Consider the following 14,288-nt stretch of genomic DNA (forward strand, 5'->3'; position numbering starts at 1 on the left):
TATTTAGAAGAATTAATATAGATAGAGCTAAAATTGCTACTTCCATCTCTAGATATAGACGAGATGGCGTTGGCATCCTTCCCTTCTTTGTCAACTGTCGACCTTGATAAAAAAAAGAATGTAGCATCGATTCTTATTCTTCCATCAAGGTTGATGAAGGATGGCTATACCTTTGTTTTCAAATCTATTTTTTTTTTTTTTTAATTTTATGGTATTTCTTAAAAATCATAGATGGAGCTAGGATGATGCAAAGATTGATGTGGAATTGTATTTGACATTTTAATTTTGTCTTCAATTTTATTCATGATTTGATCCAATTAGGATCCAATCTAGAGAACTTGATATCACACTCATCTTTAGTCCTAACAAGATGTTAGGGGATGGTCTTATACAAATATATTGACAATCTTTGTTAGTGTGGCAATGATATTCTAAATTATTTCTTATTTTGAATGTTATGTGATTGTCAAAATTTAAAGATATTATGCTACAAAAATGCTATTATTCTGAATCACAGAGGCTAGACATTTGCTTAGTGTGCACAAGGAGTCCCCTCACTTTAAAAGGTTACTCTATTATGTCATTGTCATTTGCTAGCTATTTCAAAATTCAAGCAACATTGTCATAAACAAACAAAGAGTAGTAGATTATATTTATTTTAAGTGGGGTATTATATTAAACCACACTCTTTGTAAATGTAAGAAATGGTTTTTTCACCATTTTCACACTTTAATTTGATTTTTTAGCGAAGTATTAACATTACAAACACATAGGTTAGTCTCGAAATCACAATAGACGCCCGGTAGTGGATCCGGACAAATGTATAGACACTCTTCATCGGATTCACAAAACACATGTACCACATTTCTTGCCTCAGCCTCAAACAAACCACCTACATACATACAACCAATGAAAAAGAAAAGTAAATAATACATTTACTTGTATATTTCTCTAAATAAAATATGAATAGTGAAAAAATAATTAAACAAAATGAATAAAGAAAAGCAAAGAATACATTCACAAGAAATAGGGAGTGAACAAATAATAAAAATAGAGTTAATACTCAAAATGGTTCTTAACTATAATAATTTTTCTCAATTTCATCCAAAACAACTTTGGTGACCTAATGTAGTCTTAGACTGTTGTGTTTTTGCTCAATTTAGTCCCAAACTTTTATGTTTTTCTCAATTTAGTCATCCGTTTGTTGTTCCGTCCATTTGGTGTTAATAGATAGACAATTCAGTAATTTCAATATCGAAGTAAAGAGATGTCAATATTGAGATCACTGAATTGTCCCTTTATTTAACACCAATTTGATGGAATAACAAACGGATGACTAAATTGAGCGAAAACACAAAAATCTAGGACTACATTAGGTCACCAAAGTTGTTTAGAATGAATTTGAGAAAAATCACTATAGTCGAGGACCATTTTGTGTATTAACTCAATAAAAATATAAATAAAAGTAGAGAATGTGTTTGTTTGTACATTTCTCTATATAGAGAATACGGTTATTGAAGCGAACATAAAACTGAAATAAATTCGATAACTTTTTTTGTTGGGAAGTAATAATTTGTGAATAATAACAAGGAAAAAATAGAATAGAGAAAGACTTACCATATTGAATGAGACAAATAACGAAGAGAAATGTCAATGCTTTAGAAGCCATTCTTGGAGATATTTCTATGTTACTTTGAATGAATAGGAGAATGCATTTGTATTTATAGTGGGGGGAGATCAGGGGAGATCAATACAATACAACAGAAATGGAAAAATAAAATATTCATATAATTTTAAGTAATTTGCAAGTTTGATAATTCTATCTTGTTTCCTTTGTAACGCTCATATTTATATCTATCATTTATTGCTTTCCGTTACAAATGTATTATATATATATATATATATATATATATATATATATATATATATATATATATATAGATTTTGGTTCCTGTGAGGTCAGGTCTTCCCGTGCGGTCAGTGCGGCATACACCATTAGGTATGCATAAATGCACCATACAGTGTTCGAAAATACACCAGAATGAAATGTCAAAAAATACACCACACACAAAAAAAAAATACACCACATAATGGTGTATTTACAAACACTGTGTGGTGCATTTATGCATATCTAATGGTGTATGCCGCACTGACCGCACGGGAAGACCTGACCTTACAGGAACCTGACCCTATATATATATATATATATATATATATATATATATATATATATATATATATATATATATATATATATATATATATATATATATATATATCTTCCTTGTACTCAAATGGATGGTTGGGATAGTGAGGTCTTTACTCCTCTTTCACCCATATCTCTTGTTCTATATTTTATTTTTATCTTTTATATTATTGATACAAATGTTACAACCCACCGGTTAGGAGCTAAAGGCCAACGGACACAAACAACATTACAACACGTTATCAGCCGCTCAATCCCGATGAACGGTATGTTCATATTTGAATAATTCTATTCTGGAAATTCAATCAATCCATCTGATGTTTATATGCTTTCGGATATTGTTTAATATGTGATATGTTTATATCCTATGATACATATCATATGTATATATTGGTTTGTGCATTGTGTTTGCTCATTTTTTTGTATACACATTGAAATGTATGAACATAAATTGATAATTTCTGCTTTGAACCGTCGAAAAAAAAAAACGAAAAACAAGACAAATGGTTTTCAAAGCAAAATATTCTAAATTTTTATTCAAACTCCATCAATTTCTGCTTTGAACCGTCGAAAAAAAAGCGAAAAACAAGACAAATGGTTTTCAAAGCAAAATATTCTAAATTTTTATTCAAACTCAGTTTTTTCTACACCTTCAAACAAGTTTTTTTCTCAGCATGTATGTTTTTCAAAAAATTATAAATCAAATCAAAATCATACCATATGATTATACACGTGCGTTTTCTGAAGTTTTTGTATACACATTCTGGGTATATATATTTTTCGCACGAATATATACATGATTTCCGAGTGATTAATTCACAGAGCTCAGGATCAAGAAAAAAACCCAAACCAAATCATATGGAAATATGGAATTTTTACAGATTTTCGTATAGTATCTGTATATATAATTCTGTTGTATTTTGACATCTCAGTTTTTTAAAAAAAAAACACGAAAATCAAAATCGAAAACAAAACAACCACCCAAACCTACCTTAGCGTCGGTTATCGCTGATCGGCGTCCAGATCAGCGTTTTCATTCTCGCTAGCTGCGAGCAGGTGGAAAGTTGCGGCGGTCACAGATTCGGGCCGCGGCGACTGTGCGGGTTGTGCGATGCCCCGGCCGCGAAAGGCAGCTGCGGCACGCCTGTTTTTTAGAATTCATTCCGAAATGTTTTTCGTTCCGCCGGTCGAATAACGATGATGGTAACTTTTGCTTTCGATCGGGGAAGATCGAGGTCCCGGAAGCCCGCGATTACCCGGTGCTCCGGTAGAAGGCCGCGGCGTGGAGCTCCGACAGCTCTGGCTTTCCGTCCAAACATTCGCGATGGTTTCATTGTTTTTCATAGCCGCGCCCCTGGTTTCTTTGAGAATAAGGGTTTTCGGCAAATTATGCTATGCGCACGTGCGCACCTTGCAAGGTGCGCACGGCGCTAAAACGGCGTCGTTTTCCGTGAAAACGACGCTGTTTTAATTATAAAAAAAAATTTGTTCGAAACGCCGTTAACGGCGTTAACGGCATATTCGTTATGAAATTATGAATATACAGTTATGACATTATGAATGTACAGTTATAGAATTATGAATGTATAGTTATGGAATTATGAACTTACAATTATGAACACAGAGCTTCGAAAATTATGAATGTTCGGTATGGAATTATGAATATACAGTATGGAATTATGAATGTACAGTTATGGAATTATGAATGTACAGTTATGGAATTATGAATGTACAGTTATGAAATTATGAACATAGAACTCTGACATTATGAACTTACAATTATGAACATAGAGCTTCGAAAATTATGAATTTACAGTTATTGAATTATGAATGTACAGTTACGGAATTATGAATGTACAGTTATGGAATTATGAATGTACAGTTATGAAATTATGAACACAAAGCTGTGAATATATGCTCCTATAACGAAGCGGTCTGAAATTAAATTTTTTTAAAAAAAAAAAAAAAAAGAGGGAAGATAACGGTGCCTGACGGCACCGTTATCCGTGCCCATGATGCACGCTGGGCACGAGCCCACAGCATAACTATCCAGGGTTTTCACCCTTGTTTTATTTATTTATTTATTTTAATATGGATCTGAGTTTGGATTTTTTTTTGTCCAGATCTTAATATTAAAATTTTGTGGGCCTTAGTTTTTCTTTTGGGTCCAATCCTATTTAGTACAACAAAAATGTGTGTCTTGGGCCCTTCTTATTGGTTTTTGGATCCAGTTTTATGTTATTATATTTTGGGCCTATGATGATTTAACCCTTTATGATATACATATAACATATACATGTTTTATTTAGGCCTAAATTATATGTATACATTAGCAAATTATGCCCTGGACCCATGTCCACAATGAATTGTGGACACGGGCCCAAAACGACGTCGTTTTAAAAAAAAAAAAAAAAAAAAAAAAACGCGTCATTTAGTTAAAAAAAAAAAAAAAAAAATAGCGCGCGTTTTGCCGTTAACGGTGTTATTACCCAATTTAACTCTGCACTAGTGCCCGAAGCACACAACGTTGCTCAGTCATGCAACTCCAAGAGTTGCTGAGGAAGAGGTCACGCTATGAATCAAGGCAAGGGTGGCAACAATAACTCTCGAAACCAAAATAAACAGTGAAGTGATCCATCTCGACGACCACATTCATATGATCATCATTCTGGCCCAGCAGCAAATATGCTTCAATTGTTGGTGAAAAAGGCACTGATCACGTGCGTGCCACACCTCGAAACATTTTGTTGAAACCTAAATGAACATCACAATGTTGAATCCAACCAAGTTGCCTTGCCTGAAGCAAACGCTCTTGTTGGTCATATTGATGACCTACTTTTTCATTCAACATATTTCCAGTGATGTTTTATTTTGGAAGATCTTTATACAAACATCTAACTTCTTCCTGCAATTATTGATAAGGTTTCCTTTGTCGATTCCGGTAGAGCTTCACTTTTACTCCATCAATTTTTTAATAAATTGAAATGCCTTCATCCGATCAAATATCTACTTTGATCAAATATCCTTCATCTGATGAGTAGACATATGTTACTCATTCTTTATGATCTAAAAAGACGGATATGATCTTGCATCTTATGGATAATAGTGCCTAATTTTCGGATTATCCTATGAACTTCGTCCTTTTTTCGACGATTATTATATGACATTAAGCATTAAGGCGGAGTATCAAGTACCTTATGCTCTTACCCAAATGGTTTAGCGAATTAATAAAGTTATGGCTTATTACTAAACCATTATTTTTCAAAATTTCAATGTGCCGGATACTTGGTGGGGAAAAGCAATATTTATGATAAAAATTTTGGCACAATGCATATCCTTATTCCCCCTTACATCTAATACGTGGTTTTCAAACAAACATTTCCCAAATCTGCGTTTCTATTCTTATGAATGCAGTCCAGTCTATTACATAATCACCATAGTGTATCCATATAAACTTCCATTTGTTGTCTCCAATATTTAAAGCCCCTGAAAGAGATGCGATGGATACGCTGACTGCATGAAGATCGGTTCACGGCATTAGGGGGGGATATGATCAAAATTGAAATGGAATGCCGAGAAATTTCATGAAATGATCTTCAAAAATTAAATCCACGTACCATTTAGACTGAACTTGAAGTTCAAAAAGAAATCAAACATAGCTGCCAAATAATCTATTTCATAAAAAGAGTGACTAGGTCCTATACATATTCCCCAAAATTGGACCATATATATCTATCAATACTCCTTGACGCCAGAAGTGCGGGAGATTCATTGGGATAGAAAAATAAAGAATCAACTAGATCTAGTAAAGAATTTATGTCACTCTTGAAAATCTTAGAGCTCTTAAAATATTAAAAAGTTATTTCTTTAAGACGATCGTCCAAACGACGAGAAAAGCCCAGTAAAATTATTGGTGCACCAAATATTCATAATACTGAGTTGTGGAACAACCAGATATAAATATCCTTGGGAAATGGCTATAATCTGGTTAACTTTGAAAATTACTTTTATATATATATGGTAGAAATTCTTGAAAATATTATAAGTTGTCGACAACACAGTTGCCTTCAAAATTGCTCATATTATATGACAATCTGGATCCAGAGCTAGGTGCCAGAAGCGCCTAGATTGATTAACGTATAAATAGAACAATTAAAGGCATATATAGCTCAACTCGCTAATCCTTTTATACACCATTGAAGTATTAACCCTGTAGGTTACAAATGGCGTTTGTATAAAGGAAAAACAAGAATGACAAGGTGGTGAGATATAAAGCGAGTCTGTAGCATAAGGGTTCACGCAGAAACCAATAATCAAGTATACTCTCCCATGATGAATATCATTAAAAGTTCCACTACATAATTGACAGAATAATATATTTAGATATGCAATTTATTAAAATCATGACCTAGAAATTATGGGTCATTAGACTCTAATGTACATGTTTATATGAAAATCCTTGATGGATTTATAATTCTCAAAAATGAAAGAGAATAAATATCACAACACGTTTGTTGTTGAAGTACAATTGCTTTACTCAAACTTAAAATAGTGAAGCAATTGGTTGAGTAATTTCCTCTTAAAATAGGAAATTATAGAAATAAATATATACCTTTAGGTACTTATTAAGGGGCTTATTGTAAAATAAAGGAGATGAAGAATCAAGTATTACATCGACCTGTAGATCAAGCATTTCCTTAAAAGGAATTTTACATACTATTTAGTCTATGTCCAAATAATCTCCTGAAGTAGATAAGGACCATTTTTACCTAAAAGGATACTTCAGGACCAGAAGTCCGCTGCTTCAAAACGTCATTTTTTGAATACCTTTTCTTTGAGACCGAAAATTTCTAAATTCGCGTATTTTTTGTAAAGAGTGATTTGGTAATTCTCCTAGAAAGAAAAGGAAATGATGTTAAATAATATCCATTAATATCCTTACGATATAAAATATGTCTTCCGAGAAGTCATTTGAATATTGGCATTCTGTTAAATGTCATGACTTGGATTGATATATTATAAATCAATTTAAGCTTTAAAGCATCTTAAGCCTAAAGAATAATACTTGTTCTTATAGATGTACTTTGTACATTTTCATCTCATCATTACTCTACTATGCTCTCGCTTGGTTATAGCGACGGTTAAGTTATGAGATGAGATCAGGAATAGCAAGTCAAGGTACAAATATTCATATTGATGCTTTTTGACATGAAGTCATCATACTTGGACAACTGAACGTATATGGGTTTCATGATATAAACTCCAGAAGAGTGATAAAATATTTGTCCAAAAGATTTGCTCCAGTGACAAGTTAGCAAATGTACACCTACAAAATATGCATAAGATTGATATGCGTAGGTAAAGAAAATTATTATATTTAGGGGGAGCAACAAAATATAAACTATAAATAATTTTTTGGTCCAGATGATCATGAGAAAATATGATAAAATCTAATGACAATCCTAAAGATTGTGTCACATCCCTTGATAAATTCTAATGACAATCCTGAAGATTGTACCATATCCCTTCTCTTTTGAAACAATGATTTTACTTTAAACAATGTAGAATTTGAAGATTGTTATCTTCATGGGGAGACGAGAAGTACATTCACTCAAGTCAATCTTGTAGATTGATCAATCCTATAGATTGGGTCTTAAAAGGACTAATAATTGCACTTTTTGCAGCGTGTATATTCACTCGAATCAATCCTGTAGATTGGGTCTTAAAAGGACTAATAGTTGCACTTTTTGCAGCGTGTATATTCACTCGAATCAATCCTGTAGATTGGGTTTTAAAAGGAATAATAGTTGCACTTTTTGCAACGTGTATATTCACTCGAATCAATCCTGTAGATTGAGTCTTAAAAGGACTAATAATTATAATTTTTGTAGCATATACATACCATGTACTCTTTTTCTCACTAGGTTTTTCCCAATGGGTTTTTCTAGTGTGGTTTTTAACGAGGCACGAGTATGATATAGTAATGTCAATTGTGGTGTTGCAAATATATAAATACTTAAATAGACAAACCCCGAAATCCTGAAGATTATGCCCTGAAGGCTTACGGTTGTACTCTTTTTCCCTTAACTAAGTTTTTCCCACAGGGTTTCCTTAAGTTATGGTTTTTAATGAGGCAACTCGTACCATATATGATTCTGCAAATGTCATGTACTCTTTTCTTCAACTAGGTTTTTCCCACGTGGTTTTCCTAGCGAAGTTTTTAACGATGCATGAATGTATTCAAATATACCATCTATATATCTTGTACTATTTTCTTGTCTAGGTTTTTCCCACAGGGTTTTCCTAGCAAGTTTTTAACGAGGCAAGGTCATGGATACATAATGTCCAAGGGGGAGTGTTAGAAAGTATTTATTAATAATGTGGACACTATGAGTAGCCTTTGTAACAGTTGTAACGCTCATATTTATATCTATCATTTACTGCTTTCTGTTACAAATGTATTATATATATCTCTTCCTTGTACTCAAATGGATTGTTGGGATAATGAGATCTTTACTCCTCTTTCACCCATATCTCTTGTTCTATATTTTACTTTTATCTTTCATATTATTGATACAAATGCTACAACCTACCGGTTAGGAGCTAAAGGCCAACATACACAAACAACATTACAACAGTTTTCTTATATATAGAAAATTTTAATTTTTTATTTGCCAATTTCCCTTTTAAGATGTGAAATTTATTAATTCCAAAAAAAGTGATGCTAGAGACCTATATAGAAATCAGTATATAACATACCATCACTTGAATACTTTTTATACTTACCTTTCTATTTATTATTTTTTGGTTAAATTATCAACTCTTTTTTTCTATATATATATATATATATATATATATATATATATATATATAATTTTAATAATTATTTGCAAATTTACCCTTTAGGCTGTGAAATTTATTAGAGACCTATATAGAAATCACTATATAACATATTAAACAAAAAAAAAAAAATCAAATTTTCGAGTTGACGACCACTCTCAGTTTAATTAAATTCTGGTCGTCGCTGGCCCAGCAATGACCAAAATTATATCCGTTGCCAGCAACGACCATATTTCTGGCCATTGCTGGCAACGGTTATTTATATATACCACTTGTCATCACATTTTATCCTACTCTCAATTCATTCATATTATCCTCTCAATTTCTACTCAATTCCTTTTATCATAAAGGAGAAAGACAATTCTACCAATCAAAATTCATAATCCAATTTTCCTTTTTTCTCAACCATATTCCTAAAATTCCAATTTCCCCAAAATTCTCAATTTCAAACAAATTTTCAATTTCCACCAAATTTTCAATTTTTACAAAACTCTCAATTTCCACAAAATGCCCAACTTCCGGGTAATATTCAATTTTCTTAATTTCCACCTATATTTCAAAACTCTCAATTTGCGGGGTCTTCTCAATTTCTTATCAACATACCAAGTGGCCAATTTATAGGTAATATGCAATCTACTCAATTTTCGCCTTTTTCTACACAAAGTGAAAATGAAGTAACAATTGCTCCACCACCGAAAAATTCGGAGAGTCGTCGACAATTATGGAATGTCGAGGATGACAAAATGTTGACACGTGCTTACATCACAATCTCACAAGATTCAAGGAAGGGCAATGAGCAAAAGGGTGACACATTTTGGAAGAGCATTGAAACATATTATTACAACAACAATCACTCCAACGGTGGGCCAAGGAGAACCAATAAAAATTAAAGGCGATTGGGGTCATATTTGTCCTATAACCAGAGATTTTCATGCAATTTGTTGTAAGTTACTAGCAATGCGGCCTAGTGGTATGCCAACGATGCGGATGTTGTTGTGCGTGCTTTGGAAGAATATAAACAAAAACATGGTCGAGAAAAATTTGGCTATACGATCGAACACGTTTGGGCCATTGTGAAAGACCTTCCAACTTAGTAACCCCAAGTTCTCGGTCATCAGATCTCCTTAGGTACGCCATCCGCTAATCAAACTTCAAGTGAAAGTGTAGGATACTTTTGTCATGTCATTGCTTTGTCACATATTATTTTTGCACTATTATTGTTATGGCACATAACCCCATGTCAACTATCCAGTATCCACTACAAATCATCATTGACATATTACATTTTGAATATAATAAAAGGAAAATTATAATTTTTGTATTATTAATGTCATTCTTAAATTATTAGTAACATAAATTTTGCTCCTCAATTTTCAAAACATGACATATATTGCTCATTCCTTAAATTATTAGTTGTGCAAATTTGATTATTCGTCGTTTTTCATGTTTGAAGACCACATTTTCTCCCTCTATTTTTCTTTATTCGTTTGTTTTCTTTCTATCGACAATAATGTTTATCCTTTTTCATATTAAGGGATGGATAATATATGTCACATTTTGACAATTGAGGGGCAACATTAACACTAGCTACTAATAATTCATGGGTGACATTGATAATATTTACGATTTGTGAGAGACATAAATTACGATTTTCCTATACAAAAATAACAAGTCTTCCAAATGTTATTAAGAAGAATTAAATCTAAATTACTTAAATAATAATTTAAAATTTTATATAAGTTATTAAATTATCAACTTATTACAATAATATTTATTATTTCAATTCATAAATTATATAGGTACTGTATCTCGGATACAATAATTTTGAAGTTTAATTTGTAACAATGTAATAAGGACTCCCTATAAATGCTATAATGTCCTTATTGCACGCAATACAAAATCCAAAATTTTTACATTCACTTATAATCTGTGCAATTATCATATTAAAATTTTCTTATATTAATAGTAATCAAGAATAAAACGCTCAAAATTATTAAATTATTTTTCGAAATAAAATTTTAAGTGCTCTCTTTCACTACCTAAAGAGAACAAAAACAACGCTCTATCTTTATTATTCTAAGTAAATGTAAGAAATGGGTTTTTCACCATTTTCACACTTTAGTTTGATTTTTTAGCGAAGGATTACAAACACATAGGTGGTTACTTGTGTCGCAATAGACGCCCGGGTGTACTGGAGCAGGACAAATGCTTTGACAATCTTCATCGGATTGGCAAAACACAGGTTGCACATCTCTTGCCTCAACCTCAAACAAACCACCTACATATACAACCAATGAAAAAAGAAAAGTAAATAATATATTTACTTGTATATTTTTCCAAATAAAATATAAATAGTGAACAAATAATTAAAAAATTGAATAAAGAAAAGCAGAGAATATGTTTACAAGAAATAGGGAGTGGACAAATAAAAAAATTATAAAGAAAAGTAGGTAATACGTTTGTTTGTACATTCCTCTAAATAGAGAATATGGTTATTGAAGCAAATATAAAATTGAAATAAATTCATACAATAACTTTTTTTGTTGGGAAGGAATAACTTGAGAGTAACAAGGAAAAAAAAGAATAGAGAAAGACTTACAATATTGAATGAGACAAATAACTAAGAGAAATGTCAATGCTTTAGAAGCCATTCTTGTAGATATTTCTATGTTACTATGAATGAATATGATGATTTGATGAATGAATAGCAGAATGCATTTGTATTTATAGTGGGAGGGAGATCAAAACAAAACAACATAAATGGAAAAAAAATGTTCATATAATCAAAATATATATATATATATATATATATATATATATATATATATATATATATATATATATATATATATATATATATATATATATATATATATATATATATATATATATATATATATATATATATAATAGAAGTGCTTGGAAAGGTTTTCCCCTCAAAACTTATGCGCATATTTCTAATTTTGATTTCCAAAAAGTATTACGGAACTTTGACTCATAATTATTTTACTTAAAATCATTGCTAATTTATTTAGTATCCAATTTTTATTTCCAAAATTTATGACAGTTAATTGATTATGGAAATATTATTTTGGAATAAAATATGATACGGTTAACAATCATTATTGCATGGACCATGGTCCACATAATAATTTGCCTACGGTTAATTGATTATGGAGATATTATTTTGACAAAGAAATTATGCTGGCAATCCTCTCCAATCTCCATAATTACTTACCTATTGATTACGAAAATATTATTTTAGAATAAAATATATTGTCAATCCTCTCCATAATTACTTACCTTACCTACCTTAATAATAATTATTTTTTTTTTAAATTATCTCCAATATGCTAGCAATCCTATTACGTTATTACGTTACTACTATAATAATAAGCTAACAGTCAAACGCCTTAATTGCTTACCTTCTTAATAATAATAATAATAATAATAATAATAATAATAATAATAATAATAATAATAATAATAATAATAATAATAATAATAATAATAATAATAATAATTCTATTACCTTATTTACTTTACTTTCGTGACTACTATATAAGACAATCATTCTTAGAAATATTCACCGTGCCTCCAGCACTACAATTATTCATCGTGCCTCCACCATTGTATCTGTTATTGTTTTAGCCATAGTCAATCTCAAAAGGGAGCTCTTGAGAAATTCATTACAAAGAAACTCAAATAGATGTGCAAAAATATGATGTCAAGGAAAAAATATTAGATGCAAATCTTCATATAGATTATCAAGATGATTGTGAGATTGAAAAAAAAAATAAATGATAGTGCGCACAACGATGATAAGTATCACAGTGACAATAAAAATAATAAGAATGTTGATAGTGGTTTAGATGATGTTGGTCACAATGATAAATCAAATTATTCGCTTTTATTCGACATATATATATGATCCAAGAAATTGAGATGCCTTGATTCTAAATTAATAGATATTATTGTGAAAGATGGTCATAAAAGAGATTTATCAATAAATAAAGATCCTAAAGATAAATTCTCTAGAAAATTTTCGTCAACATTTTACATACCAAATGGGGAGAAGTGTGATCAAGATTGACTTATATAGTTATATATTCAAAAGAACTTAACAAGATGTTTTGTTTTTGTTGCAAGATTTTGTTCCAACTATTATTTATATATACAAATTACTCCGTATTTGAAAAAGGAAGCCCAATTTAACATATTACACAGGACCATCTTTTTTATTGGAACGATCCTGCCTTTACGGACAAATCTATAAAAATTTTGGCTAAAATGTCAACTTGTTCCTTGTGTTTTGTCCAATCTTTTTATTTTTCCACAAAAAAAAGATTGGACAAAACACAAGGGACAAGTTGAGTCAAATTCACCACCCTATATGTTTTAACATTTGAGTCAATTTGATCATTTTTAAAAGGGAAAATATCACCTTTTTTTTCCTTCAATTATATGTTTATAGCATTTTTTTCTTGAATTATTCATATAAGCATATTAGTCCCCTCAATTATTTTAAAAGTAGCTATTTTTCTCACTGAAATATTAAATTGACATTTCTACCCTTAAAGTAAACATTTTATTTATTTTTCTTCTCAAACATATTATTGCTTATACGTAGGGATAACCAGCAAATTATTGTGTGGACCATGGTCCACACAATGTATGTGGACCATAACAAAAAGTACATTTTTAATATACTAAATATATATTATTTTTGTACTGAATGTACATTATACAATATAATGTACACTCAGAACAAAAATATTGTATATCCCCTGAATACAATGTATATTATTTTTGTATTGAATGCACATTATTTTTATACTGAATGTACATTATTTTACAGTAGACAAAATATGGTCCACACAATAATGATTGTGGATGACCACGGTTCAGTTCGAACTGAACCGGACACTATAGTAATAGAATTGCAAGTTTCCCGTTATGATTAAAATCTAGAATCCAATATTTGGATTTCAGTTTATTAAAATTATGAATAAAAAAATAAAAAAATAAAAAAAAAAACTTGTTCTGAGTACTTGATGATTAATTCCATCTGCCAATGAGAGAACATATGTTGTAGTAAACAGGTCTGAACCAATACTTGATGATCCAATCTCTCAAAATTCTGAGGTTGTCTGGTGTGAAGAATCAGGAGTGCAACTCAGGCCTCCTCTACATTCTTCTGCAATATACCCACATAGTCAACTACATGATGGATTATTGCACT

At 30.9% G+C, this 14,288-nt stretch overlaps 1 long non-coding RNA gene across 1 annotated transcript; it reads right to left on the minus strand.

Annotated features, from left to right (window-relative positions):
• Positions 1-627: 627 nt before the first annotated feature.
• On the minus strand, positions 628-1,685 carry LOC109167380. Its single transcript, XR_002051832.1, has 2 exons — positions 1,618-1,685; positions 628-892 (listed from the first exon to the last, which is right to left on the minus strand). It is a non-coding gene; the product is annotated as an uncharacterized LOC109167380 (long non-coding RNA).
• Positions 1,686-14,288: the final 12,603 nt, after the last annotated feature.

This window comes from Ipomoea nil, unplaced genomic scaffold, assembly GCF_001879475.1.
Source record: "Ipomoea nil cultivar Tokyo-kokei standard unplaced genomic scaffold, Asagao_1.1 scaffold0317, whole genome shotgun sequence".
Taxonomy (NCBI): Eukaryota; Viridiplantae; Streptophyta; class Magnoliopsida; order Solanales; family Convolvulaceae; genus Ipomoea; species Ipomoea nil.